Below are 27,843 nucleotides of genomic sequence, written 5' to 3'. Positions count from 1 at the left end.
GGTCTTTGATTTTCCTTTTCTTGTTTTGTTTATGCTGTTATTATAGTCAAAAATCATTAAAAGCCTTTCTTGAGGAATAATTAGTAGTTCTTACTTATTTTATACAGACACCACTTAACCTCATTACATCTGTGTTGGGCGGTGGGAAGTAGCAAACACCCAGAGGTGAAATAGGGCCCCGAGGCGTGCCTCCTCCTTCCTTTATCTCCGCACCTAGGATGGAGTACTGCAGAAAGGGATATGGAGATCATAGTAGATCACAAGCTAAATATAAATCAACAGTATAACACTGTTGCAAAAAAAGCAAACATCATTTTGGGATATATTAGCAGGAGTGCTGTAAGCAAGAAATGAGAAAGTAATTCTTCCGCTTTACTGATTAGACGTCAGCTGGAGTACAATAACTCCTCACTTAACGTCAGCCCGGTTAACATTGTTTCATTATTACGTCGCGGCTCTATCAGAGAACATGCTCGTTTAAAGTTGCTCAGTGCTCCCTTATAACGTTGTTTGGCGGCTGCCTGCTTTGTCCACTGCTTTCAGGAAGAGCAACCCAATGGAGCTAGCCGGTGGGGGCTTGGAACCAGGGTGGGCCAGCAGGCCCCCTATCAGTTCGCCGTGCAGCAGCCACCCAGCCGGTGTGACAGGGCAAGGCCAGATGGCTATAGAAAAGTAGTGGGAGATAGATATATTAGCTCCAGGCTAAACAAATCCCTGGTATCAGGATAAGTGAAATGGCAGCTGTTCCAGGTCAATTAAGACACCTGGGGCCAATTAAGAACTTTCCAGAAGGCAGGGAGAAGGCTAGGTTGATTGGGACATCTGAAGCCAATCAGGGGCTGGCTGAAACTAGTTAAAAGCCTCCCAGTCAGTCAGTCAGGTGGCTGTGCATGTCAGGAGCTGTGGGAGGAAGTTGCACTGACTGAGCAGTACACACCATATAAGGCACAAGGAAGGAAGCCCTGAGGTAAGGGTGAAGTGGAGCTTGAGGAAGTGAGGGCTGCCGGGGGGGGAGTAGCCCTGGGAATTGTACATGCCATGTTTCTAAAAGGTCAGCTACCATAGCTGATACTATTAGGGTCACTGGGCTGGAGCTCGGAGTAGAGGGTGGGCCCGGGCTCCCCCCCCACACACACCTTTGCCCCCTGATTAATCATGGAGACTGGGAAACAACAAAGACTGTGCAAGGAAGGATAACTTCTCCTCACCTCCCTCGCTGGCTTAATAATAAAAATGGCACAGTAGACTGTGACCCTTGTCTCTAGAGAGAGAAGGGTTACGTGGAGGGTCACAGTGAGCCTCTGAGGCTAGCCAGACCCACAGAGGCAAGGACAGAGCTTTGTCACGCTGGCTATCATTGTCAGGCCGTTCAGATGTGTCCCCCTCCTCGCCCCTACTGCCATATGCTGCTCCTTCCCTCTGCCTTGGAGCTGCTCCTGGGAGCCTCCTGCTTGCTGTGCAGGGGGTGTGGGAGAAGAGGGATGCTAATGTCTGGGTGCCCCACCCCACACTCCTGTATCCCATCTCCACAAAGCAGGAAGGGACATGACAGGGCTCAGGACAGAGGGAGCTTGCCGGCAGCAGCTGCTGTCTCAACTTGCTGAACTACTTAAAAAGGCAGTGTACTTAGAGTGAGCTCAACATACTTAAAAGGGGCAATGCGCCTCTCTCTCTCTCTCACACACACACACCAGCCCTCCCCCAGCACTTTGGAAAGTGGAGCGAGTGGTGAGCTCCAGTGGGATAGCATGGGTTCATCATCACGTTCTGTTTCCACAGGGAATGTTTGCAGCCACTGCCATGTATCTATTGTGTCTCCTCCCTCCATTAGTGCAGCCTTGTAGAGAGTGTGAGGCTACATTAACAACAATATGTTAACCCTTGAGGGCTTAGCCAAGTACTAGTTCATCATTCAGCAGTAAGGCATTCCCTGGGAAATATCCCACCCTCTGACTCCACCACCTCAACAAAGCTTCATGATCATTGCTGTGTACAGTATTAAATTGTGTGTTTAAAACTTATACACTAAGCTTTGCTCCACAATGATCTGTGCTATGCCTCACTCATTTTCTCCCTTGTACTTGCAGAAGAACATGTTAATTTGCAATACTGGACTTCAACCACCTACACACAAAGATTTAAGATACAAGAATCCGTCACTTAAGGGAAGCAAGAAACTGCCATACAGATGCCATGAGGAAGAAAGGTAATAAAAGAATTTCATACTATTATTATGTTAGCGCTTCAATTTCACTATCCTATACAATGAATAGCTGTCTTCCAGGCTAAGAAAATTCATGAAAACAACCTCAAGACAGACTGTTTGGTTAATCAGAGCTTTGATTCTTGTAGGAAGTTACCTCCTGTGCTCAAGTGTTTCTATCTTTTAGAATGAGTCACCATAACTAAGGCTAAGATTTTGTCATGGATATTTTTAGTAAAAGTCACGGACAGATCACAGGCAATAAAGAAAAATTCACATGACCTGTCCGACTTACTAAAAATATCCATGATAAAATGGTAAGGGGCTAGACAACTGTGGGGGCTCAGAACTCCAGGGTCCCCCCGGCTGCCTGCCGCGGCGACCATGGGAGCTTGGGGACCCACTGCCTAAGGTGGCAGGGATACCTCAGAGTTCCCTACTGCTGTGGGAGGTGGCAGGACCCTGCAGCTCCCAGCCACCGGGGCTGAAGTCAAGGAGATCTTTGGAAGTCACGGATTCCATGACTTCCATGACTTCCATGACCTCCATGACAAAATCGTAGCCTTAATCATAAAGAATGCATGTGCTCTATGGAGCAGTTTTGGCCCATGGTTCACATCAGGTTAGCGGAGGAATGCATGCCCAGGTCAAAATCCAGTCCAACCTTGCACAATTCAGATCCTGGGATGCTATACACATTGCCCAATTATAAGAGCTCTTATATAATCAGTCACAAGAGTTCCTGCAAGTGGACAATGCTAGAAACTCTTGGAAAGAGGAAGATTACAGTGGTGGAAATTTAAGATAAATAGTTTGTGGGAAGAGTGGAAAGCAGTAGAGACGCATTTGGAGAGGTCAGCTACCAAGGAAAAGGAACAAAACAGGACTGGAAACACAAAGAACGTATCTACTGGAGATAGTGCTTGTCAAACAGAAGTGCTACATCCTGAAAAAGTGTTGCAGTTTCTAAAAAGTGGCAGAAGTATTAGTGAAGGGCTAAGTCACCTTACTTAAAGTACCATAAAATAAAAGATACCGCAAAAAAGACTTAAAACAAAACTCAGTTTTAAACTTTAGTTTTAAAATTCTATAACTTGTGTGTGACTGCTGGACGATTGTTCCCATTTGACAACTTTCTGATATTGAGCTTGCTTCCCTAACCCATGCCTCATACTATTGTCCACAATCACTCTGCTGCAGGTTCACCTTCAATGACAACACTTTATGCTGGCTGAGACCTCCACTATTCTAAAAAAAAAAAAAAAAAAAAAACAACCACCTAGGCTACATATTTTCTCAATCCTTATACTATAGCACTCTACATAATTTTACATTACAAATCACTATCTATATTTGCATGCCAATGATATTAAGGACTTAAGATTGTCATTTTGGGTACAGTTCAGGATGAACCACACATTTTCCTATGTGCCATGTTCACCAGCTACTCTCCTTATTGAATAGTTCTGGCAGATTTAATTAACCTTCAGTTTTTGCATAAATCCCAATTAAATGAGAAGGCTTTAGCCTTAAATACGTTTGCCTTAAATGTATTGCTTCACTAAGGAGTAATGATGGAATTAAAAGCCAATTCCTCGGGAAGAGGAGGAATATGACTGGAAAGTCTGACCAAAAATATTACTGATTTGTTTTTAAATAGAGCTGCAATACAATTTTTCCTCCACTTTACAATGAGTTTGCTGCAAAAATCCAGAGCAGTGGAGCTACTGTGTCCAGATGGGGTACTTTAAAAAGGGGAGCAATCTCTTTTCCAAACCTCATTTCCCCTCACCAACACCTTGCTAACCCGCTGGACAGAGAGCTCTATAACCTGTGTAATGGGTTGCCCCCCTTCAAGATGCCACCTGATGTGCTGAGATACTGCTGAGCCTGCCTGGGCACCCTTTTTACCTGTCTTTCTGAGGCAGGCCATTAAGCCTCCTCCAGCAGACACACAGGCAGGGCCACACCCAACTGCAGAACGACACAGACACTCAGATCAGCTCTGGGAAGACTCAGCTTAACGGCCTTGCCCCATCACTCAAGTGTCCACCTCCCTTCGAGTGCAGACCCAAAGGTATATTATGAAATCCACCTCCTCCCTCAATGTGGATGAAGGTATGCACAGCCTGTTACACCCCCACCCCATGACTTGCACAACCTGGGTTATATTATAAACAAGAAATAAGTTTATTAACTACAAAAGGTGAATTTTAAGTGACCATAAGAATCATAGAATATCAGGGTTGGAAGGGACCTCAGGAGGTCAACTAGTCCAACCCCCTGCTCAAAACAGGACCAATCCCCAATTTTTGCCCCGATCCCTAAATGGCCCCCTCAGGAATTGAACTCACAACCCTGGGTTTATCAGGCCAATGCTCAAACTATTGAGCTATCCCTCCCCCCAAAGATAACAGACAGAACAAAGCAGATTACTGAGCAAACAAAACAAAATATAAAGCTAAGCTCAATATACTTAACAGGTTACAAAATGTAATTTCTTACCCTAAATGTTATTTTAGGCAAGTTGCAAAGTTTCTGTAGCTTAGAGTTCCAGCTCTGTTTCTTTTCAGACTGGACCCCGGTCTCAGTCTGGACTCTTCCATTGCCTTCCCTTCAGGTGTCTTTAGCAGTCTTTCTTCTTGGGCAGACAGGCTATGGAGATGAGCCCTGTTTGCCTTCCTCCCCACCCTTACAGAAGGCGAGAATCCTTTGTTTCCCAAACTTGATCCCCCTTCCCATTAGTGGAAAGTTACAAGAAGTCCAAGATAATGTTTAGTACCAGGTGACAAGACCACCTGACTTAGTAGTGTCACAGTTATGTCCCAGGATGCCTCCCAGGAGGAAGAGAGATTAGTTAGTATCTTCACAGTCTTGTTGTTCCTTCCTAATGGCCCATCAAATCTGATGGCCTGCCGTCTGGTGGGTGGCTTCCCAATACACAACCAGTTGTAATTGTTACATAGCACATATTCCTAACTTTAGATACTGAAATTCTGCATGCATACAAATTGAATAATCACATTCAGTAAATCATAACCTTTCCAATGATATCTTACATGAGCCATCTTGCATAAAGTGCAGCTCAGTTATGTCAATATCCATATCATTAGCATATTTTCATAAAGAATGTGGAGTGTAACATCACACCCAGTATCAACTGTTTCTATTTTAAAAATCACAAGTAAGGCAGTTGTATGGATAGTATAATAAGGGAGGTTGTGCTGCTGTCACCTACTCTACCCAGATACTGATCAATCAGTGTACACCTGCTGGTTGGAGAATGATGCTTGACACTCCTTTTCATCACCTCCTTGTCTGAAGCATTCCTACGTAATAATGAAAAAGTGTTTTCCGCACTGCAGGAACACTTGTAAGGTTATAATCATGGAATTTATGAATAAAGGATACTCAGTGGAAAAAAAAGTTTAGATAGCACTAATTAGCATCGCTGAAAATTTCTCAGCTCTGTGGCTGACATCTGCCAATAATTACTGCAGAAGTGACTACAACTGTCACTTCAGACAATAAGCCAGTGGTCTGATTATGAAATTTACAGTTATTTAAACTCTAATGGAGACTACAATTTAGAATAAATGAAAACAAAAGAACATGGTTAAGCTTCAAAATGCAGATACATTGAAATATTTAGCACATGCAGGTACACAGGTTTTCTGTAGAAATACCCCAAATGTCCACATTCCATTAACTGAAACACATTTTAAGGTGCATTAGTAATAACCACCCTACATGTTTCAAACTAATGCATCATCTTATTTCATTATCTGGATTCCCCATACAGTAACATAACAGCCGCTGATACTGTGCTGTTCAAATACTTAGTATTTCAAAGAGTTGTGATTTCAACATGGTTTCCTTACTAATCAAGCTGTTTCAATTCCTGTTTTTCCTGTTCTAATGAGGCAGTGTAGAGATAAGTAAATAAGATATACTGAAACATACAGGCATGCAAATTTCAAGGTAACTAAATTCATGGAAACTGAAAGAGAAGCAAAAAGCTGTAGAGTTCCAATCCCTGAAATAGATGCTGACTCTGAAAACAGTTTAGTGATAAGCTTCCACTATTCAAAGGTTGGACCATACTGACTCAATAGCAATTACTAATACAAAAATTAGGAGTTTTAGTTCACTAAATACACAAGATCCAGTGACGGAAGTCTAGTGTGAAAGAATGGGCCATCTGTCTCCTACAGATTTATCAGGGTCATTTAGAACATGACTAATTCTTTGCTCAGAACCACATACTTCTGTGCCTTCAGCTGAACCAGACATTGGTCAGTTTATAGAGCTCATCTCTAAAATCCAGAGTGATTTAAACATGACTTTGGCTATGAGCAAGGGTAGGCAAGAAGAAATATCAGGTCATAGCAAAATAAGCCAATGGAACACCAAAATGCAATTTTTATAGCCTGGCTAGAGTGATCGGACAGCAAGAGTGAAAAACTGGGACGGGGTGGGGGGTAACCGTCGCCTATATATAGACACAGCCCCAAATATCAGGACCGTCCTGAAAAATCGGGACATCTGACCTAAGCCTGGTCAACCGATAAAAGGGTTTTCACTGACCAACACAGTGTAATGCAAAAGACCTAGATCCAGTTCCTGCCCTGAATCTCTTGCTTCCGAAACTAGCATAAATGACAGGGTGTGATGAACCCCTGATAAAAGAATCAAAAGCATTCCTCACAAGATCTGAATTCAGAAGTGGTACCAAAAGGCTCTGAAGAAATTCCTGTCTAGTCCTAGTTAGTCAGATAAAGGCTGGCTACGCCATGGGTCACCAGAATGGAAAGGAAGAGGCGTGGAAAGGAAGAGGCGTAGAAATGAAGACCCACAGGTTTCCAGACAGGGATGCAGAAAACATCCCCCCCTTGAAGGGGCGGCAGGGGTTGGAGGGAGATCACCTCAATATGCCCCTATCTAGATAGCAATTTTGCTCACCTCTGATAATTGCTTGAACTGTAAATCTTTGGGGGTAGGGGCCATCTCCTTTGTGTGTGTGTTTTCATTATCTGGTACAATGGGGCCCATGGCTTCTAGGCTCTATCACAATACAAATAATAAATCTAACTTTATTCAGATAAATAGTTGCGCTATATTTTCATTGTCTTCTTTCGTCCCTAGTCCCTATTAACTCCTAGCTGCTCTCAGTGACAAAGTGATGATCAAAAGTAGTTCAGTAGTAGTGTCACGTTAAGAGTAAGATTCACAGAAAGGCTCTGCCAAATCTTCAGACTTTAAAGGTATCATCCATCTAAAACATGTTACCAGCTATAAAAATGGAATAAATATTGGTTCAAGACACAGAACGCTTTCCATCTTTTCTGTAAAAAGAATTAATTTAACCTTTGCCATGTTATATGAAACAACTTTAGTACAAGATGACTTAAGAAAAGATGATCAAAAAATTTGTTAAGAAAGTGGCTCATACTTAATTATGATGCTCTGGTAGAATGCACTTTATAGCAAAGAGAAGTGGACAAGTGATCTCATGAAATCTGAATCTAAAAAAAGATGCACACTGGATAAGGAGTGCCTTCTAACTTCTTAAATACAAATCCCTACCTAAGAATCAAATTTGGGTTAGGAGACAGACAGTTCTTGGGCTTGAATCAGGGCCAAATAAAGAAAAGTCACAATCACAAACCCCTCCGGTACAAACAGCCTGTGAGCCTGCTCTCATGCACCTGGCCAAAGATAAGAACTTATCTCTCTGGGCATATGGTCGACAGAACTGAACAACCAAAATTCATCTTGTAAATGAACCCATTCTTTGAATTATCCACTTCATGTGGAAAATTAACCTCCAACAGGCTCAGCTTCTGGCACCACCACACACATCCAATAAGCTCTTTGAGTAACGACAACCACCAAGAAACTGCAGAAGAATAAGTTACTGCAATGCCTTTTCCAGCACACACATTACTCCAAGTATAACACAGTATTAAAAGTGACAGAGCTGGAAGTAGTACCCCAAGGGCATAGTACAGTTCACAGGTGTTGCATTAACCTCTTGCTAATTTTAGTACAGCAAGAAATGCATATTGTAGGACGGGCTGACAGCCTGCTTATTGCTATGTTTGGCCAACACTTCCATTATATGACCTTGTTTTCCGTTGCTTATGACTTTATCAAACTGACTACTGGACCTTAAATTTTCCCTGTTGGGTGTCTGCTTCAGGCTGACTATTTTGGAACATTTCAGCCAAAACAATTAAACCATTTCTGAGAACGAGCCTGGGGGAAAATAGATTTTTCAATGTTAAAAAATTCTAGCAACCTCTTCTTGGTAATGCTTTGAAGCAGGGATTTGAAATTTGTCAAAAGGCAGTTACTGGCTCAGGGATGTGCCTTTTGTCATCCCAGTGAAAATCCATCCAAATTTGGCCAAGCTGTAAACAGAGAAGGGGAGCGGGGTAGGAATCACAGTTTGTGCATGCTCAGTAGAAATTTGCTAGAGCTCAACTGATAAAAATCTCAGAAGATTCCATCCTCATGCTAACACAGCTTTAATTCAGCCCCCTCATGCACATTCATTACATGGATAAAAATTGATGATTTTTTTGAAAATTGAATTTTTTTAATTCACTTTTTTAAAATTTTGTTATTTAAATTATATCAAGTTTTTCTTTTTTAAAATAAACATTTTCCAATGAAATATGAATATAATACAAAATAGGTTAAGGCCTAAACTTCTTATAATCTCTTAAAATATTTAAATAAAAAATGCTTTTTAATTAAATTCCAATTACCATCCTAATGCAGCTTGACAAGAATGATGATCAGTTCATTACCTAGTAAAATAAGCAATATATCATTCACGATTTTCTAACATACTAGAGGTGTACAATTAATAAGAATCTGAAAATATTCAGCTATATAATTAAATATAGTTATAGTGTACCCTGCCAGGTAGCAAAAAGCTGTACCAAATCTAGTGTAAAGGCTCTATTTAGTTATAAATCAACCTGTTTTATTTGGTTATATCCATCAGTGAGAATACACCTTTCTTTACAAAATAACTGAAGTAGAAATGTTTCAGAGTAGCAGCTGTGTTAGTCTGTATTCACAAAAAGAAAAGGAGTACTTGTGGTACCTTAGAGATTAACAAATTTATTTGAGCATAAGCTTTCGTGAGCTACAGCTCACTTATGCTCAGATAAATTTGTTAGTCTCTGAAGTAGAAATGGGAAAGTTATTAAAATCAAAGATCTAAATAAAGGCTTTCTTCTTGGTAAATTTAATTCACCTTGATTTAAATCAAGCCACCCATCATTCCATTGAGTCTTTAATTAAATGGTTACATTGTTTTTCCCATTCTGCTAGAGGATGGCTCAGGGTTCAGTACTAAAGGAGGCTATTGTCTGTATGACCCCTGCCTTGTGTGCTGCAGAAGTTGGAAGCTGTGTAGCAAATGAGGGCTTGTCTACACTGGCACTTTACAGCACTGCAACTTTCTCAATCAGGGGTGTGAACCCCACCCCGAATGCTGCAAGTTTCAGCGCTGGTAGCTTCGCCCCACGTGAAGGTGGTTTTTTTAGAGCACTGGGAGAGCTCTCTCCTAGCACTGTGCTGCAACTACACAAGCCACGTTAAAGAGCTGCCGTCGCAGCATTTTAACGTTGCCACTGAAGACGTCCCCTGAGGCAGGGGATTGCAGAAAAAGAAAGGTCAGTGTTATGGTTAAGGCAGTTGAATGTCACTCTGGAGAAGAGAAAGTTTCTCACCTTGAAGTAACTGAGGTTCAAGATGTGTGTCCCTGTGGGTGCTCCACTCTAGGTGACCGTGTGTTCTGGCGCTGTTGATCGGAGGTCTTCGGTAGCAGTGCCTGGTTGGGACGCATGCACTCAGCTGCTGTCTTGCGATGTCGTTAGGGTCTGCCTAAGCACGCACGTCCTGCACCCCGTTCAGTTCCTTCTCTTCCGTAGAGTTGTCTGATTAGTACTCCAAAGTGGGGGGGGGGGAAGAGGATGGGTAGTGAAGCACCTACAGGGGACACACATCTCAAAGAACCTCAGTTACTGCAAGGTGAGTAACTTCCTCTTCTTCGACTGCTGTCCCTGCGGGTGCTCCACTCTAGGTGGACGTGAAGCAGTATCCATTATGGTTGGTGGGATTTTGGAGTTGTGTGAGGGACAACAGTAGACAGTACCATATGGCCGACTATGGTGTCTGCCATGGTATCCTGTAAGACAGCAATGTTTGGCAAACGTGTGGTCAGATGTTCATGTGGCCGCCTTGCATATGTCTGTAACAGGTACGTTGTGCAGGAAGGCAATGGATGTTGACATTGCTCTAGTAGAATGAGTCTTAACACCGTCTGGTGGTTGAACATTCTGGGTCTGAGAGCAGGATCTGATGCAAGCCGAGATCCACTTGGACAGCCTTTGCTTAGAGATAGCATCACCTTTGATCTCTCGGTAGTAGAAACAAATAGCCTAAGGAATTTACAAAATGGTTTAGTTCTGTCAAGATAGAATGCAAGAGCCCGTCGGACATCGAAGGTATGTAACGCAGCTTCCTGTGGAGTCGTGTGAGGCTTGGGATGGAATACAGGTAAGTATATTGGCTGGTTAAGGTGGAAGGTAGACACCACCGTGGGGAGGAATTGGGGAAGGGGGGGTTCGTATAGTAACCTTGTCTTTAGAGAAAATGGTGTAGGTAAGGTAGGCCTCATCCAGAACTTGGGCAATGCGCTTGCGTAGGTTTCTCAGGAGAGCCACTGTGGTCCTTGTCCCAGTAAGGCTAACTTGTCCGCGCCACTGTGCCGTGAGGGGTGGGGACCATTGCTGCACACAGGCAAGCTGCATATGGGCCAGGGCGCATTGCAGTAGAAGACCCCCCCTTGCTTCTGAGGTCACCCTCAGCAGCAAGGTATCTTCCAGGATGAACTCCTGTGGAAAATGGGGGGACAGTATTCAGTATAGGGGCCCCCTGCCGCTGTGGGCTCTCCCCAAGGCACACAAACTCAGAGGAAAGTACAGCCGTGAAACAATCAGTCACGCTTGACCCTGTGCTTACTCACCATTTTGGGGCTCCCGTGGGTTATGTACGCTCACTTTGGGATGGGCAAATTATGCTATTGTGTAGATTGTGCTTGCCCTTAAGTATGGGGGAAATCATTGCTCTGTCTGGTGTGAACAATGCTGCCTCTGTTAAGTGTTGCATTTTGCCTTTACAGATGCAACCTCGAGATCTCAGCCGTCCGTGTTATCACTGGCCGAAAGACTCCAAAGAATCAGAAAGAGGCCACGTAGAAGGAGGGAAGACATGTTGCATGAAGTAATGCAGCATTCAAGTAATGAAAATCAAAAAGTGCTGGAGTGGCGGGACAATGAAAGGAGGATCCGCCAGCAGAATGAGGAGCGCCGGTACAAAAGGGCAGTGCTCTGGCAGCAAAGCACGGATCGGCTGATAAGCATAATGGAGTGCCAAGCGGACTCTATCCAGGCGCTTGTAGCCATGCAGGCGGAGCACTACTGCTGCCCCCCCCCCAAGCCCTTGTCCCAAAACTCTTTCCCTTGTGTCCCAATGTCACCTCCAACCCACTATCCCCAACATCTGGGTTCTTACTGCCACCAGCTGCCTCCAACACCTGTAGCTTCACCACCCAGCCCTGAAAACTACAACCCTTACCCACTGCACTCAACCCCCATCACCATGCAGTATAGACATCCTGAAGTGCAGCACTCATTGCACAGCACTCCAGACAGGAAGGCTGAGTATGATAACAGGAAATATGCAAATCTTTTCAATAAATGGGTTTTTTGGCTTTGAAAATCATCTTTATTATTGCGTAAAGTAAAAGATACCTTAGCCCAGGAAACAGGCACTGCAAATCAGCATAGCAAACAGATTCCTGCTAACAATGGAACCACTGCACTTCACTCCTGTGCAGGGCACCAGACGTTACTGGTGGTTTTCAGCCTCAGATTGCTTCCTCAAGGCATCCCTAATCCTTGCAGCCCGGCGCTGGGCCCCTCTAATAGCCCTGCTCTCTGGTTGTTCAAATTCAGCCTCCAGGTGTTGAACCTCCGAGTTCCATGCCCGAGTGACTCTTTCACCATTCCCTTCACAAATGTTATGGAGGGTACAGCATGCAGATATAACCGCGGGGATGCCGTCATCGGCCAGGTCCAGCTTCCCATACAGAGAGCACCAACGGCCCTTTAAACGGCCAAAAGCACACTCCAGTGTCATTCTGCACCAGCTCAGCCTGTTGTTGAATGGCTCCTTGCTGCTGTCAAGGCTCCCTGTGTAGGGTTTCGTGAGCCACAGCATTAAAGGGTAAGCGGGTCTCCAAGGACCACAATGGGCATTTTGATTTCCCCTGCGGTGATTTTATGGTCTGGGAGAAAAGTCCCGGCTTGCAGCTTCCTGAACAGGTCAATGTTCTGAAAGATGCATGCGTCATGCACCTTTCCGGGCCAGCCTGCGTTCATGTCAATGAAACGCCCACGGTGATCCACAGGCACCTGGAGAACCATAGAGAAATACCCCTTCCAATTAACGTATTCTGAGGCTAGGTGGGCTGGTGCCAGAATTGGAATGTGTGTCCCATTTATTGCCCCTCCACAGTTAGGGAAACCCATTTGTGCAAAGCCAGCCACAGTATCATGCACGTTACCCAGAGTCACAGTTCTTCTGAACAGGATGCGATTAATGGCCCTGCAAATTTGCATCAACATGATTCCAACAGTCCACTTTCCCACTCCAAACTGGTTAGTGACCAAGCGGTAGCTGTTGGGAGTTGCCAGCTTCCAGATTGCAATAGCCACCCACTTCTCCACCAGCGGGGCAGCTCTCAATCTCGTGTCTTTGCGCTGCAGGGTGCGGGCAAGCTCAGCACACAGTCCCATGAAAGTGGCTTCTCGCATCCGAAAGTTCTGCGGCCACTGCTAGTCAGCCCAGACTTGCATGACTATGTGATCCAACCACTCAGTGGTTGTTTCCTGAGCCCAAAAGCGGCGTTCCACTGTGGTGAGCATGTCCGTGAATGTCACAAGCAAACTCGTGTCATATGTGTTACTCGAGTTGATATAATTGTCGGATCCCTCACTGTCACTTTGGATCATAAGGAATAACTTGACTGCCAAACGTGACGTGCTGGCGAGACTCGTCAGCATATTCCTCAGCAGTTTGGGCTCCATTCCCGCAGACCAAAAGGGAAGACAGAGCGCGCAGTACAAAAAACATTGAAAGATGGCGCCAAATGTGGACAGAAGCATAGGGATTGCTGGGATGCGAACCGATGCATCACGGGGCATTGGGACAGGACCCAGAATGCCCCTCACCCTTCGCCCCCTTCCCACAAGCCACAGTGCCAGAATGGGAAGAGGTGCTCTGGGGGATAGTTGCCCATAATGCACCGCTCCCATGCCACTGCAAGTGCCGCAAATGTGGCCATGCCAGTGCACTTGCAGCTGTCAGTGTGGACAGACTGCAGTGCTTTCCCTACTGTGCTCTCTGAAGGCGGGTTTAACTCAAAGCGCTCTACATCCGCAAGTGTAGCCATATCCTAAGAGACCTTTGCTTTTATTCCTGACCAGAGATGCAGGAGTCCAAAGAATGCAACTACCATGCCCACTTAAATCATACCTCATTGTCACAAATACCAACTTTCAACCAACTTTTAAGGAACATTAAATGTCAATTTGTGACAGCACAAAATCAATTTCATCAGTTCAGCAAGTTGGAAAATTAGCATATTTTTCATCTGTTTGATCCTATAAACAAAGTCTGAAATAAGGAATGCAAAACTTACTGAACAATTAAGATTAAAGTTGTGAGACTACTTACTCCCTCCCTCCTCATCCCCTCCCCACTGAATCCCCTAATGTTAGATCATTAAGCAAATCCTCAGGTCTGGAAGACAGAGATAAGCAACTTGGGCAAGTAGATGAACTCTAAAAAATTAACTTGTTTGAAGATCTTGAAGCAAAAAAGGAAGCAGTGACAGAAGCATTTCTTCTTTGAATGCTGCTGACTGGAGGCTGCCAAGATAGATAACAGCTGGCTTGTGTTGGAGGACAAATATTCAATATCCATCTGAGCTGGTACGGTCTCAGGAAGAAGTTTTGAAAAACTTCCTGGAAGCATGGAGGGAGGGAGGGACGGAGGGAGAGAGGGCAGAGAGGAAGCATCCTAAAGAATATCTTATTTATTGATTTAAAGAGAAAACAGAATCCTATGTACTTCTGTCAGACTTCTTTGCACAGCAGCACCAGTTCTCACTGTTCCCATCAGCGTTGCCCAGGTAGTCACATATACATACAGTACAATAATATTTCCAAATTTGCTATTGACAGTCTTACTGAAACTCAGAAGTTGTCACAGACTCCAAGTGAAGAATTTAACCAGCGCCTTATGCCCTAAATTACATTTGCTTAAAAAAAAGTTTGCATGTGCTATGGGATTTTAAAAAAGGGAGGGGGAAGATCTCTACAGAAGTAATGCACCTTACTCTAAGGCGGAAATAGAAAACAACTTCTTCACAGTTGCATTAAGAGATCCCACAACACTGTCTGGGAGAGAAGAATGGTTAACCAGTCTCCTGTCCAATTCATGTAATGAAAATGTCAAAACTGCAAGGAAATCATAAGATATTCGTAACCTCTAATTCATTTCCAGGACAAACTGAAGTTCAAGATGAAGAATACACTGTGGGATTCAAAAGAAAATATCAATATACGAGATGCACATATTTGAACTGTAGCAAAGGGAATATGGTAAAAGTGTATAAATATGGTCATTCCCAAAGTTCCATATAAAATTCCAGCTTCAAGTAGCTTCACAATCCAAAGCATTAACACAACGATATGCACAGCTTTCCATCAATATCTGAAGGCACTGGCTAGGAGTCTGTTTTATCTTAGGTTTCAGAGTAGCAGCCGCGTTAGTCTGTATCCGCAAAAAGAAAAGGAGGACTTGTGGCACCTTAGAGACTAACAAATTTGAACATAAGCTTTCGTGAGCTACAGCTCACTGCAGTCACCCTAACCTTGTACTTTACTCTTCTTTTAGGTTACACTGTATGTTTTGACTTTTAAAAGGTACAATTAAGGTGTTACCATAAATGCTAGTAAATGACTGAAATAAAGGTCAAATGCTTGTTTGCAGCACCCATTCCTTTTTATTTCATCTCACCACTGAACATTTGGGGGTGGGGGGCCTTAGACTAGCATTTGGAAAATCTATTGCTGCTATAGCATTTTAAGTGCAGACTAGCCCTCAGTGAAGCAACAGCTTTGTTAACTCTATTTACTGCTCCTGAATGCAAACAAAAGCTCAGCTGGAAAGGACTGGAGTTAGGCCTGGTCTACCTTACAGAGTTAGGTCAACGCAAGGCAGCTTACATCAGCCTAACTCTGTAAGCATCTACACAGTGTAGCTCCCACCGATGTAACTCGCCCACTACATTACACTTAGGTCGATGTAGTTAGGTCGATGCGGTGTCAGTGTAGACATTGCATTGCTTACATCAACTGCGGCTGCCTTTCAGAAGCTGTCCCACACTGACTGTTAAATTGGTGCAAACTCGCTTCTGGTGAGGATGTGCATCGCCAACACAAGAAGCATAGCATGGACATGCAAAAGCAATTCAATCACTGTGGTGGCTGTACGTCAACATAACGTAGGTCGATGTTTAGGCTACATCTACATTCTAGCAGGGATGGACGCGCTAGTGAAGACCCGCCAAATCGACAAAAGATCGCTCTCCAGTCAACCCCTGTACTCTACCCCCGATGAGAAGAGGAAGGTAAGTCGACAGGAAAGTTTCTCCCGTCGACCCCCCACGGTGTAGGCCCCGCGGCAACTCAGCCTAACGTACATTGACTCCAGCTACATTATTCATGTAGCTGGAGTTGCATAGCGTAGGTCGACGTACCGCGGTAGTGTAGACATAGCCTTAATTTTGTAATGTAGACTTGCCCTTAGACTAAAAATTCTTAATTCATGAGATTCACCCTATTTCTTTCGTAGAAGAAAAACATTTAATACACTTTCACCAGAATATGCAAATACAACTGCAAATTCAAATTAATCTACTAACTAATGATGTAGACAGTAGACTGGCACATTTCCTAAATTGATCTATTCCTCACAGAGGGAAGCTTCTTTTCTCAAAGATCAGGAATATCTTTGCAACCAGAAACCCGGAAGTAGTTTCTAAATACTGTAATAGTTTCCATTTCCCTGACTGAAAACACATACTCTTGAAGTTAAAATGAATGTCTATAATTTCTCAAAATGTGTCTATTGTATTTAAACAGTATCATAGTCCAGAAGCCTGTTTTAGAATAAGATGCCTGCAGCAATGATTTTAAAAGCAGCTCACATCAGCCCCCACGAACAGTCTTATCAGATGGAAACATACATCTGCTGACTTCTTTTTCCTTCACAGAAACAGTAGATTTAACAAGATCTTTGGCCTGAGTAGGTCTAGACAAGTTTTTCAGACTTGTATTTAAAATTGTAAGTCTAAATAAGTGACTGAATTTTCACAGGTGTCTACAGTTGCTATTAATTTCAACAGGAGCAAGAGACATTCAACACCTCTCCAAGTCAGACCACTTGCTTAGACACCTGCCAAGAGTGAGAAAGTTTTGGCTCCAATCTTTCAGCACTTCAAACAAGAACTGGCTGAAATCAGAGAACAGCCTGAAGTAATCACATATTGCATCTTGTCATTAGGTCTTCAGCCAAAAAAGGATAAAACATTAGTAGTCTCAAAATCTGTCAAGACTCATCTAAGGATTTAAGCCAGCACACCATTTATTTGGCATTTTTCTTTCAAAAAATACTGAATGTCTTTTAAAAAGTATACAAATTTAACAGTTAAAAATTTTTCTTTGCAGTATTGTTGTAACCATGTTGGTTCCATGATATGAGCGAGACAAGATAGGTAGGGAATATCTTTTAATGGACCAACTTCTGTTGGTGGAAGGTGCAAACTTTCGAGCTACACTGAGATCTTCAGATCTGGGAAAGGAAACCGAGTGTCTGAGCTAAACACAAGTTGGGACAGATTGTTAAACCTGAAATAAAGTAGGCAATTGGAGGGTTAGACTATTACACAAAGGATCTGAAATGGGCAATTAAGGGTAGCATGCAGTGTTGTGACATACAAATTGTAATGAGCCATAAAAATAGTGTCCCTGTTAAATCCATGACTTTTGTATCTACCAGAGTTACGAATTTAAGTTCCCAGGTTTGTCTTTTGAAGGTGTTGAGTGAGTTTCCCTTGAGAAATTTTTCTGATCGTCCAAGCCCTCAAGGGCTATGATGAATTGGAAAGTATTTTTAATGAATATGGTGTTTGCTTTGATTTAAAACCATAGCAATCTGTAACTGTGGAAACCTACAGAAAACAAAACAATGGCATAGATAAGACAGCCACAGGTACACACCTTCCAAGCAACAAAGACAATACTTAGGCCATTGGTGGGGAAGAGCTACCTGACTGACCCCCATCAGTTTACTCTAGAATGGTTTACTCTGCCCAAGGTTAAGCCTGGGATCAAAGGAAAAAACCTCAAAAACCCTAGAAAAGGGAAGGCATTTGGGCGAATTGGGAGATGCTACCCAGCTGTGAGAGTTAAAAGACAAAACTAGGAATGTAAATATCGATTAAAAAAGTTAATCGGTTAACCAATTAATATCGGTTAACCAGTTAACTGTTAACCGATGTCATTCCAGCAGCGGGCCAGCATGGGGTGGCAGGGGCCAGAATTCCACCGGCCGGGATCCTGCCGGTCTTGGCTGCTCCAGCCCGCCGGCGACCAGTCCGGCGTGCTCTGGCTGACATGGCTAGTCCTGGGAGTTAATGGTTAAGGTTAAGCCTAATGCTTACCTTTTACATCCCTAGACAAAACACACAGAATGAAGTGGAAACTGCAGAGCCTTTCTCCCCACCAGACATTGGGCTGAGGTGAATGGATAAAGATTTAAGAAATATCCATGTGTGCAGGCCTTTTATTGTTTATGCCCTCCGCCCTACATGCTTTGTACCTTTGAGGAATAAATAAATAATGCTTTGTTTTGAAGACTCCATTTCTGTCTTCTCAATACAAACTTATGTTGTCAGAGGCTCCTGAAGGGAAACTCTTATATGTGTAAAAACAGAGCTGCACCTGTGTCTAACACAGGGGCAGGCAAATTACAGCCCACAGGCTGGATCTGGCCCCTCAGGGCTTTGGATCCAGCCTGCGGGATTGCCCCCCCGGGTGCCACAGGCCCCGCGCCACTCTCTGAAGCAGCCGGCACCACGTCCCCGGGGACAGAGGGCTCCATGCGTTGCCCATATCCCCAGGCACTGCCCCCCGCAGCTCCCATTGGCCGGGAACGGGGAACCGTGGCCAATGGGAGCTTCGGGGGAGATACCTGGAGGCATGGCAAGGGCAGCACGTGGAGCCCTGTGGCCCCCCTGGGGCCACGCAGGGACATGGTTCTGGCCACTTCCCAGAGCGGAACGGTGTGGGGCGAGGGCAGGTAGCCTGCCCTGGCCCCGGTGCACACCACTGCCAACCCAGAGCCCAAACCCCTCCTGCACCCTGCTCCCCAACTCCCTGCCCTAAGCCCCCTGCCTGTACCTCCCACCCCTCTTACACCCCAACTCCCCGCCCTGAGCCCCTGTTGCATCCTGTACCCCTGTGCACCTCTCCTGTACCCTGCCCTGAGCCCCCTCCTGCACTCCGCACCCCTCCTGCACCCTAACCCCCTTCCCTGAGCCCGTTCCTGCACACCGTACCCCCTCCCACACCGCACACTCCTTCCCACACCCAAACCCCTTGCCCCGGACCTGCATACAATTTCCCTACCCAGATGTGGCCCTCAGCCCAAAAAGTTTGCCCACCCCTGGTCTAACATGTTGGGAACAGGGGTCTTCAGACCAGAGATCCAGTCTGAGAGTGATTGAACCATGTGCTTCCACCCACAGTGAAGTCCAAGAAGGCAGATGTGTCATCTAAGGGGTGCACTTGAGTCTAAAAGGGGTCTAAGAATCAGTTCACCTGGGAGGCTTGACAAGGGTCTTGGTAAATTATGCTATCCAGTAGAAGGTCCAACAAAAAACATGGAAAAGCTACAGGACTCTAGACCAAAAATAAAATAAATCCCCTACCCCAAATCCATTAATGCAATAAATCAATTGTCACAGTTCAGGGCAACTGTACCTGTATTCCCCAATAGATGATCTAGCAATGGCACCCATTTTTAGGCTTCTGGTTCCACAGCTGTCATCTCTCTTGGGTGAAAACCTGTATCTCTCACCCTCCTGACCATTGTCAGACGGTACAATTCCCTACCTACATGGAGTTCCCCAGCAAGTCAGACTGCCTGCAGGGTCTCAGCTTCGCTCAGTGGTTTGAGCATTGGCCTGCTAAACCCAGGGTTGTGAGTTCAATCCTTGAGAGGGCCATTTAGGGATCTGGGGCAAAAATTGGGGATTGGTCCTGCTTTGAGCAGGGGGTTGGACTAGATGACCTCCTGAGGTCCCTTCCAACCCTGATATTCTGTTATTCTAAAAACTTGTGGATGAGGGTGTAGGGAGGAGGGGTTTATATCTATTAGGAGCTGGGGAAACTTTTGGGAAAGGGGGAGCCTACACAACAAGGATGGGCTCCACCTAAACCAAAATGGAACCATATTGCTGGCATTTAAAATTAAAAAGGTCCTGGAGGAGTTTTTAAACCAAGGGCTGGGGAAAAGCCAACAGGAGCAGAGGAACACATGGTTCGGCCAGAGACATCCCTTAGCAGAAGATTTATTGGTGGAATGAGGATAATCAACGGGACACAGTAATACCAGGGTAAAAAAAAATATATCAGAAGGACAGAACTATACATGAAAGAAAGTGTAGAATCAAGTGAAGTAAAAACCTTAAATGAACCAAACTGTATTATAGAATCTCTATGGCAGGGAAACCACCACAGTGGCCCAACACTCTAGCATTTAATTTCAGAAAGGGGAACTACACAAAAATGAGGAAGTTAAACAAAAATTAAAAAGCTATACTGCCAAAAGTGAAATCCCTCCGAGCTGCATGGAAACTTTTAAAAAGACACCATAGTAGAGGCTCAACTTAAATGTATACCCCAAATTAAAAAACAAGGTAAGAACCAAAAAACTGCTGCCATGGCTAAACAGAGTAAAAAGCAGTGAGAGATAAAAAGGCATCCTTGAAAAAGTGGAAGTTAAATCCTAGTGAGGAAAATAGAAAAGAGCATAAACTGGCAAATGAAGTGTAAAAATACAATTAGGAAGGCCAAAAAAGAATTTGAACAACCTTTACCCAAAGACTCAAAAAATAACAGAAATTTCTTTTTAAGTACTTCAGACGCAGAAAACCTGTTAAACAACCAGTGGAGCCACTGGACAATTGAGATGCTAAAGGAGCACTCAAGAACGATAAGGCCATTGTGGAGAAACTAAATGAATTCTTTGCATTGGTCTTCACGGCTGAGGATGTGAGGGAGATTCTTAAACCTGAGCCATTTGTTTTAGGTGACAAATCTGAGGAACTGTCCCAGATTGAGGTATAATTAGAGAAGGTTTTGGAACAAACTGATAAATTAAACAGCAATAAGTCACCAGGACCAGATGGTATTCACCCAAGAGTTCTGAAGGAACTCAAATGTGAAATTGCAGGACTACTAACTGTCATCTGTAACCTACCATTTAAATCAGCTTCTGTACCAAATGACTGGAGGATAGCTAATGTGATGCCAATTTTTAAAAAGGGCTCCAGAGGTGACCCCAGCAATTACAGGCCAGTAAACCTGACTTCAGTACTGGGCAAACTGGTTGAAACTATAGTAAAGAACAATTGTCAGACACAGACCAACATAATTTGTTGGGGAAGAGTCAATATGTTTTTTGTAAAGGGAAATCATGCCTCACCAATCCACTAGAATTTTTTGAGGGGTCAACAAGCATGTGGACAAGGGGGATCCAGTGGATATAGTGTACTTTAGATTTTGAGAAAGCCTTTGACGAAGTCCCTCACAAAGACTCTTAAGCCAAGTAAGCGGTCATGGGATAAGAGGGAAGGTCCTCCCATGGATCAGTAACTGGTTAAAAGTTAGGGGGGGGAAGGGTAGGAATAAATTGTCAGTTTTCAGAATGGAGAGAGGTAAAGAGTGGTCTCCTCCAGGGGTCCGTACTGGGACCAGTCCTATTCAACATATTCATAAATGATCTGTAAAAAGGAATAAAACAGTGAGGTGGCAAAATTTATAGATGATACAAAACTACTCAAGATAGTTAAATCCCAGGTAGACTGCAAAGAGTTATGAAAGATCTCACAAAACTGACTGGGCAACAAAATGGCAGATGAAATTTAGTGTTGATAAATGCAAAGTAATACACATTGGAAAACATAATCCCAACCATACATATAAAATGATGGGGTATAAATTAGCTGTTACCACTCAAGAAAGATCTTGGGGTCATTGTGGATAGTTCTCTGAAAACATCCACTCAATGTGCAGCAGCAGCCAAAAAAGTAAACAGAATGTTGGGAATCATCAAGAAAGGGATAGATAAGACAAAAAATATCATATTGCTTCTGTATAAATCCATGGTACACCCACATATTGAATCCTGCATGCAGATGTAGTCGCCCCATCTCAAAAAAGATATATTGGAACTGGAAAAGTTTCAGAAAAGGGCAACAAAAATTATTAGGGGTATGGGACAGCTTCCATATAAAGAGATTAACAAGACTGACTTTTCAGCTTGGGAAAGAGACGACTAAGAGGGGGTGATATGGTAAAGGTCTATAAAATCATGACTGGTGTGGAGAAAGTAAATAAGGAAGTGTTATTTACTCCTTCTCATAACACAAGAATTAGGGGTCACCAAATGAAATTAATAGGCAGCAGGTTTAAAACAAGCAAAAGGAAGTATTTTTTCCCCACACAATGCACAGTCAACTTGTGGAACTCCTTGCCAGAGGATGTTGTGAAGGCCAAGACTATGGCCACGTCCACACTTACCAGGGATCGACGCTGCTGCGACCGATGCAGCGGGGGCCGATTTAGCGGGTCTAGTGAAGTCCCGCTAAATCAACTGTGGAGTGCTCTCCGGTCAACTCCGGTACTCCACCGAAACGAGAAGATTAAGTTAAGTTGATGGGACAGCGTCTCCTGTAGATGCAGCATGGTGTGGACACAGCAGTAAGTTGACCTAAGCTACCTTGACTCCAACTACATGAACAACATAGCTGAGTAGTGTAACTTAGGTCGACTTACCCTGGTAGTCGAGACAAGGCCTATAACAGGGTCAAAAAAGAACTATATAAGTTCACGGAGGATAAGTCCATCAATGGTTATTAGCCAGGATGGGCAAGGATGTTGTCCCTAGCTTCTGTTTGCCAGAAGCTGGGAACGGGTGACGGAATGGATCACTTGAACCTGCTCTGTTCATTCCCTCTGGGGCACCTGGCATTGGCCACTGTCAAAAGACAGGATACTGGGCTAGATGGACCTTTAGTCTGACCCCGTATGGCCATTCTTATGCCTAAGTAGACCTGCTTTGTTTTATCCTCCTCTGAAGCTATAAACAGTGTAACTGCCTACAGTGATAAGTTACCACACAAGCCTTCCTAAGCGAGCACATTTATTCTTAAAGTGAAAGTATTACAGAGAAAACATATTAAAAACAATAAAAAGCTAGACACATGCTAATGAGCTTACCAGAGATCACCCTCAACTCAAGGGCTCTGACAGGTGACCAGTCTTTCAAATCCAATCAAAGGATTTTTGGTTCATAAATTCATAACAGACATGCGCTCAGAATGAACACACATATGCATATGCACGACGAAGTGGGTATTCACTCACGAAAGCTTATGCTCCAATATGTCTGTTAGTCTACAAGGTGCCACAGGACTCTTTTCCGCTTTTACATATGCATAGGTTAGCCTTTCATTTATATAGCTTGGAACATTGATATTCAGAGACCCTGAACAGCTGATCAGTCAAACAGTGGTTCTCTCCTCAGGACACGCCCTCAAAAGGTTGGGTCCGGAGGTGGGAATTTGCATTTCTCTCCCCCTAGGTGTTTCTCAGGAAATCTACTGAACACCATACTGGGACAAGCCGCACATGCATATTTAACGTTGCAGAAAAAAGTACTGTATATACTCATTCATAAGCCAAATTTTTTTAGTAAAAAAGGGAAGCACCAGAGAAAGGGGTTGGCTTATGAACGGGTACAGAGAGGGAGAGATGGGACACAGCCCCTGCCCCCAACAGAAGGAGCAGACCACGGACGCGCCGCCCAGCCCGCCTCAGCAGGCCGCAGCGCCCGGCCCGCCTCCCTTGGCCCTCCCCAGATAAGGTGGGAAGGGATAGGATGGGGAGAGTGTGGGAGTCCCAGTCTAGGAGTGGGGTCATGTGGGGGGTGGTCACAGGGGTTACTTCTCTGAGCCCCAGTTTCTCTCCCCCCAAAAATTTCCCCATCAATTGCTGTCCCGGCCCATCAGAGTAAGCAGCTGGCACGCCGGGACACTTTGTATACTTAGGTTTACCTCCGTGCCTGCGGACTCTCAAGGTGAACAAACCATCTTGGCCCACCAGCAGCTTATCCTGATGGCCTGGGAGCCAAAGTTTGCCGGCCCCTGAATTATAGGGTTAGCTCATGAATGGGTCATAAAATTTTTTCATTTTTAACTTATCCATCTGCGCCGGGGGGGTTCAGCTTATAAACGAACCGGCTTATGATTGAGTATATAGGGGTAATATTTAATTATATTTGAAAAATAGCATCATTTATATGTTCAAAAGAGGGCAGAATTAAGGTTCTGTACGTAATTTTTCACTGCACAACTAAGATAACTGCTCATGATGTTGCTTGCTACTACTGTTCTGGTAATTGCTATTTGTTTAGCAAAATTGATTTCTTTGCCCAAGTTGCTTGATTGTTCTTGTCTATATTAATTGACGGTCTGCTCCCAACGTACCTATTGATTGTTCTTCACCAACCATTGTCATTACCTGCCACCAAGACACTCATCATACTTCTCCTGTTACTGTCTTTCCTCCCCTTTTACTTTCTCCCTTTCTACTGCTCCCCAACAGCTGTACCTTCTCACCTTCACATTCTCCCTTATTGCCACTTTCTCCTTCTTGCATCAACCCTCATGTTCCTTGCATTTCCCACCTCTATCCCTCTGGACTCTCCTTCAAACTTCACATCCATTCAGGCCTCCTCCCTCCCATTCCCCCCCCCCTTTAGAAACATCTCTTTATAAAGACAATTGCCATTCACAACCTTTCACCTCTTGCCCCTCTATCTCATGGCATGCATGGGAACCTGGATCCCTTCACTAGCTTCCTCTAACCATTCTGTTGGTGAGAGAAGTTGGCCCAATAAAAGGTCTCATCCACCTGTCTCTCTAATATCCTGGGACTGACATGGCTACACTGTCTAACCATTCTCTCTCTCTCTCTCACACACACCCGCCCCCTCAAGGAGTCCCCAAACGAATGCAGAGACGTTGTGCTTTTCATCTCCTTTTCCTGTCACTTCCAAACAGCCTTCTCTTCTCCCATTTCCTGCTCCTCCAAGCTATCTGCCATGAAGTGGAGGGGGAGACTCTAGTCTCCCCCTCCACTTCATGCAGCTTTCAGCCACTATTTCCATCCAACTTCTTCCCAACCACCTTCCTCTGATACCTGGCTCTCCCTCCCATTTCATCACTGGTGACTTCAAATTCCACATTAATATCCCATCTACCACCTCCTTCTTTGCCCTCATCTTGTTCAATCTCAAACCCTGAATTAACTTTCCCACTCACCAAAACAGACACTTCTCTAAGCCTTCTCTAAGCACTGTTCCTTCTCTGTTCTCTGAAAGTCAGAGTTCCTTCTCTGGCCTCCACCAAAACTCCTGTTATAGAATAATGAGTTCTCTCACTTGCTCTCTACCTCTATTCCTTCCTTCTACTTCTTCATACTCATCTAACCTCCCCTTTCCAACCTCTCACTGTTTTGCCTTGCTTTCTTCAAAACAAAAGCAAAGTCTAGAAGTCTCTCCAACCTAAAAGAAATATTTTATCCCACTTGCCTGCAAGACATTTCCTCAAATACCCATCTTACAACTCCATCATGGATTTCTGCCAGTCTATCTTTAACTCTATCCACTCTATAACTGCCCTCACCAAGATCTTGAATGACTTCTTCCTCGCTAAATTATGGATGTCTGTATTCTATCCTCATCTTTTGACCTGCTACCTGCATCTGACATGGTTGCTCTCACATAAACACATGTACCACCCATGTCTTCCCTTGGTTTTAGCAACTCTGTCCTCTCCTCCTACTTCTGATCACTCCTTTTAGCAGGTCCTTCTCTCCCAGCCCACCCCTTCTGTCGGGTTTTATCTAGATTAGAAGAGGTCAAGATTAAGTCACAGTTAACAACATGCGACCCAAGCACAGTGTTTTTCCTATTGTACATGCAGATTAATACCTCTAACCTTAATTCAGACAGTAAAAGGATTAAAATGGAAACTTCATGCAACCTTAACAACAGTGGTAGTTACTGCTGTACTACTATTTTTTATGACACTGGATGGTACATTGTATCTAATTTGAACTCCTCCCCTCTACCCAAGTGGGGTGACGGAGGAATAGCTGGCCTGCTCTTTCCTATTGGTTAGCCCCAAAAGAAGGCTAGGATTAACTCTGCATACTTGCATACTTCTATTCTCCTTTGTTGCTTGCTGCATCACTATGGAAAGAAAATTGTAGAATGCATCCAATGAAGTGAACTGTAGCTCACGAAAGCTTATGTTCAAATAAATTGGTTAGTCTCTAAGGTGCCACAAGTACTCCTTTTCTTTTTATGGATATAGACTAACAAGGCTGCTACTCTGAAATCTGTAGAAAACAGTTACTGCATTCTAAATAGCCAAGAAGCTCTATTATCAGCATAATCCAATCAGCAATTTGCTTTCCCAACCAACACTGGCCATATACTCAGTCTGTGCTAACCCTACCAAAGGAAGAAAATTCCAAGATACCAAAAAAAGCCATGTTAAAGGACATGCAGGTCTTTTGAAAACAAATTTGACCTTTGAATTGAAGCTATTTAACAAAGTAGGCTGCGATCGTCTCCAAGACAAATGTTAAGGTTACACAAAGTTCTCCCACCATCTTTGATGAATTTGAAAACTGAAGTTGTTTTGCACATGACAGAAATTGCAGGTGCAGTTTTAACCATTTCCAGATTTAAATGCCAGTCTACACTTCCACTTGCCAAACATCATTATTGATGTAGCGTAATTTCTAGAGAGCTTAGTTTGCCATGAATGACTTTTACCATCATAAAAACTAGAAAAAAACATGAACATGTGTAAATTGATGGATTCTTACTGGCTGAAAGCCCTCTATCCAGTCACAGGATTTCAGTACTTTTTCTTAAGACCTCGTTTTGTTTTTTTCAAAGTAAAACCATTTAACACACTTCCAATATATCTACCATGTCCTTTCCCCTTGACATGAGGTCTTTTGCAGTGGGCCTGTCTACTCTCTACAGCAGGGGTGACCAACCTGTGGCTCCGGAGCCACATGTGGCCCTTCAGAAGTTGTCTAGGTACCGACTCCAGGGCTGGAGCTACAGGCACCAACTTTCCAATGTGCCGGGGGTGCTCACTGCTCAACCCCTGGCTCTGCCACAGGCCCTGCCGCCACTCCACCCCTTCCTGCCCCCTCCCCTGAGCCTGCAGTGCCCTTGCTCCTCCCCCCTCTTTCCTCCCCCCCCAGAGCCTCCTGCATGCCACAAAACAGCTGATCAGGAGGTGTGGGGAGGGAGTGGGGGAGCTGATCGGTGTAGCTGCCGGTGGGCGGGAGGCGCTGGGAGTGGGGGAGCTGATGCGGGGCTGCTGATGCATTACTGTGGCTCTTTGGCAATGTACATTGTTGAATTCTAGCTCCTTCTCAGGCTCAGGCTGGCCACCCCTGCTCTATAGGATTAGACTCCACAGCTGCCAGGGAGTCAAGATGAGCCTCTGCTCTTCTCCTTCCTAAAATGCTGCTTACAGAGGTACACTATGCAAGCCGCAGAGTCGCACATACACTGGGTTCTTTCCTTTGACCTAAAGTCTCCTGCAGGAGCTTACCTACTCCCCACAGTCCCCTCCTCAACTGAGCTACTTGCTGGTTTTTATGAGGATACGGTGGTGATCTGTCTTGAAGATATCACCTGATCCTTGGCCTCTGAGCCTCAGATGGGAGGCAACTGATTAACCATAGATAGGACTAGACCCAATATCTACTATAAAGGCTGAATTCTTAATTAGGAAAATTACCCATGCCAGCAACAGCTACTTACTATTCAGATATGAAAGAAATCCATCTCCATGAAGACAGAAATCAAGTAATCTGATAGGCATCCAATTCTAGGTGTCACTTTTCAGAGGACTTGGTTAATGCCAAATTTCAGCACCAAATATTTTATGCTTAGCATTTTAAAAGCTTCCCTGTCCTCACTTACAAACCCCAAAATGCCTTTGGAGGTACAAAGAGTTAATAGTTTTTAGCCTGAGAACACCACACGGGCCTAAACTCAGACATTATGTATGCAGGTGCAATTCTGACTTCCATGGAGTTATGCCC

The 27,843-nt window shown here is 44.2% G+C and overlaps 1 protein-coding gene and 1 long non-coding RNA gene across 3 annotated transcripts in view; one reads left to right on the top strand and one right to left on the bottom strand.

The window, feature by feature from the left end:
• The window catches only part of XPR1 (xenotropic and polytropic retrovirus receptor 1), a 238,174-nt gene that overhangs the window by 179,994 nt on the left and 30,337 nt on the right, over nt 1–27,843 (bottom strand). The gene's annotated exons all lie outside the window — the stretch shown is intronic.
• On the top strand, nt 893–11,961 carry LOC311525107. Its single transcript, XR_014712684.1, has 3 exons — nt 893–967; nt 2,088–2,206; nt 11,406–11,961. It is a non-coding gene; the product is annotated as an uncharacterized lncRNA (long non-coding RNA).

Source organism: Lepidochelys olivacea (genome assembly GCF_965140295.1).
Source record: "Lepidochelys olivacea isolate rLepOli2 genome assembly, chromosome: 8".
NCBI lineage: Eukaryota > Metazoa > Chordata > Testudines > Cheloniidae > Lepidochelys > Lepidochelys olivacea.
The sequence above is the reverse complement of the archived record's forward strand: the minus strand, read 5'-3'. Positions and strand labels throughout refer to the sequence as shown.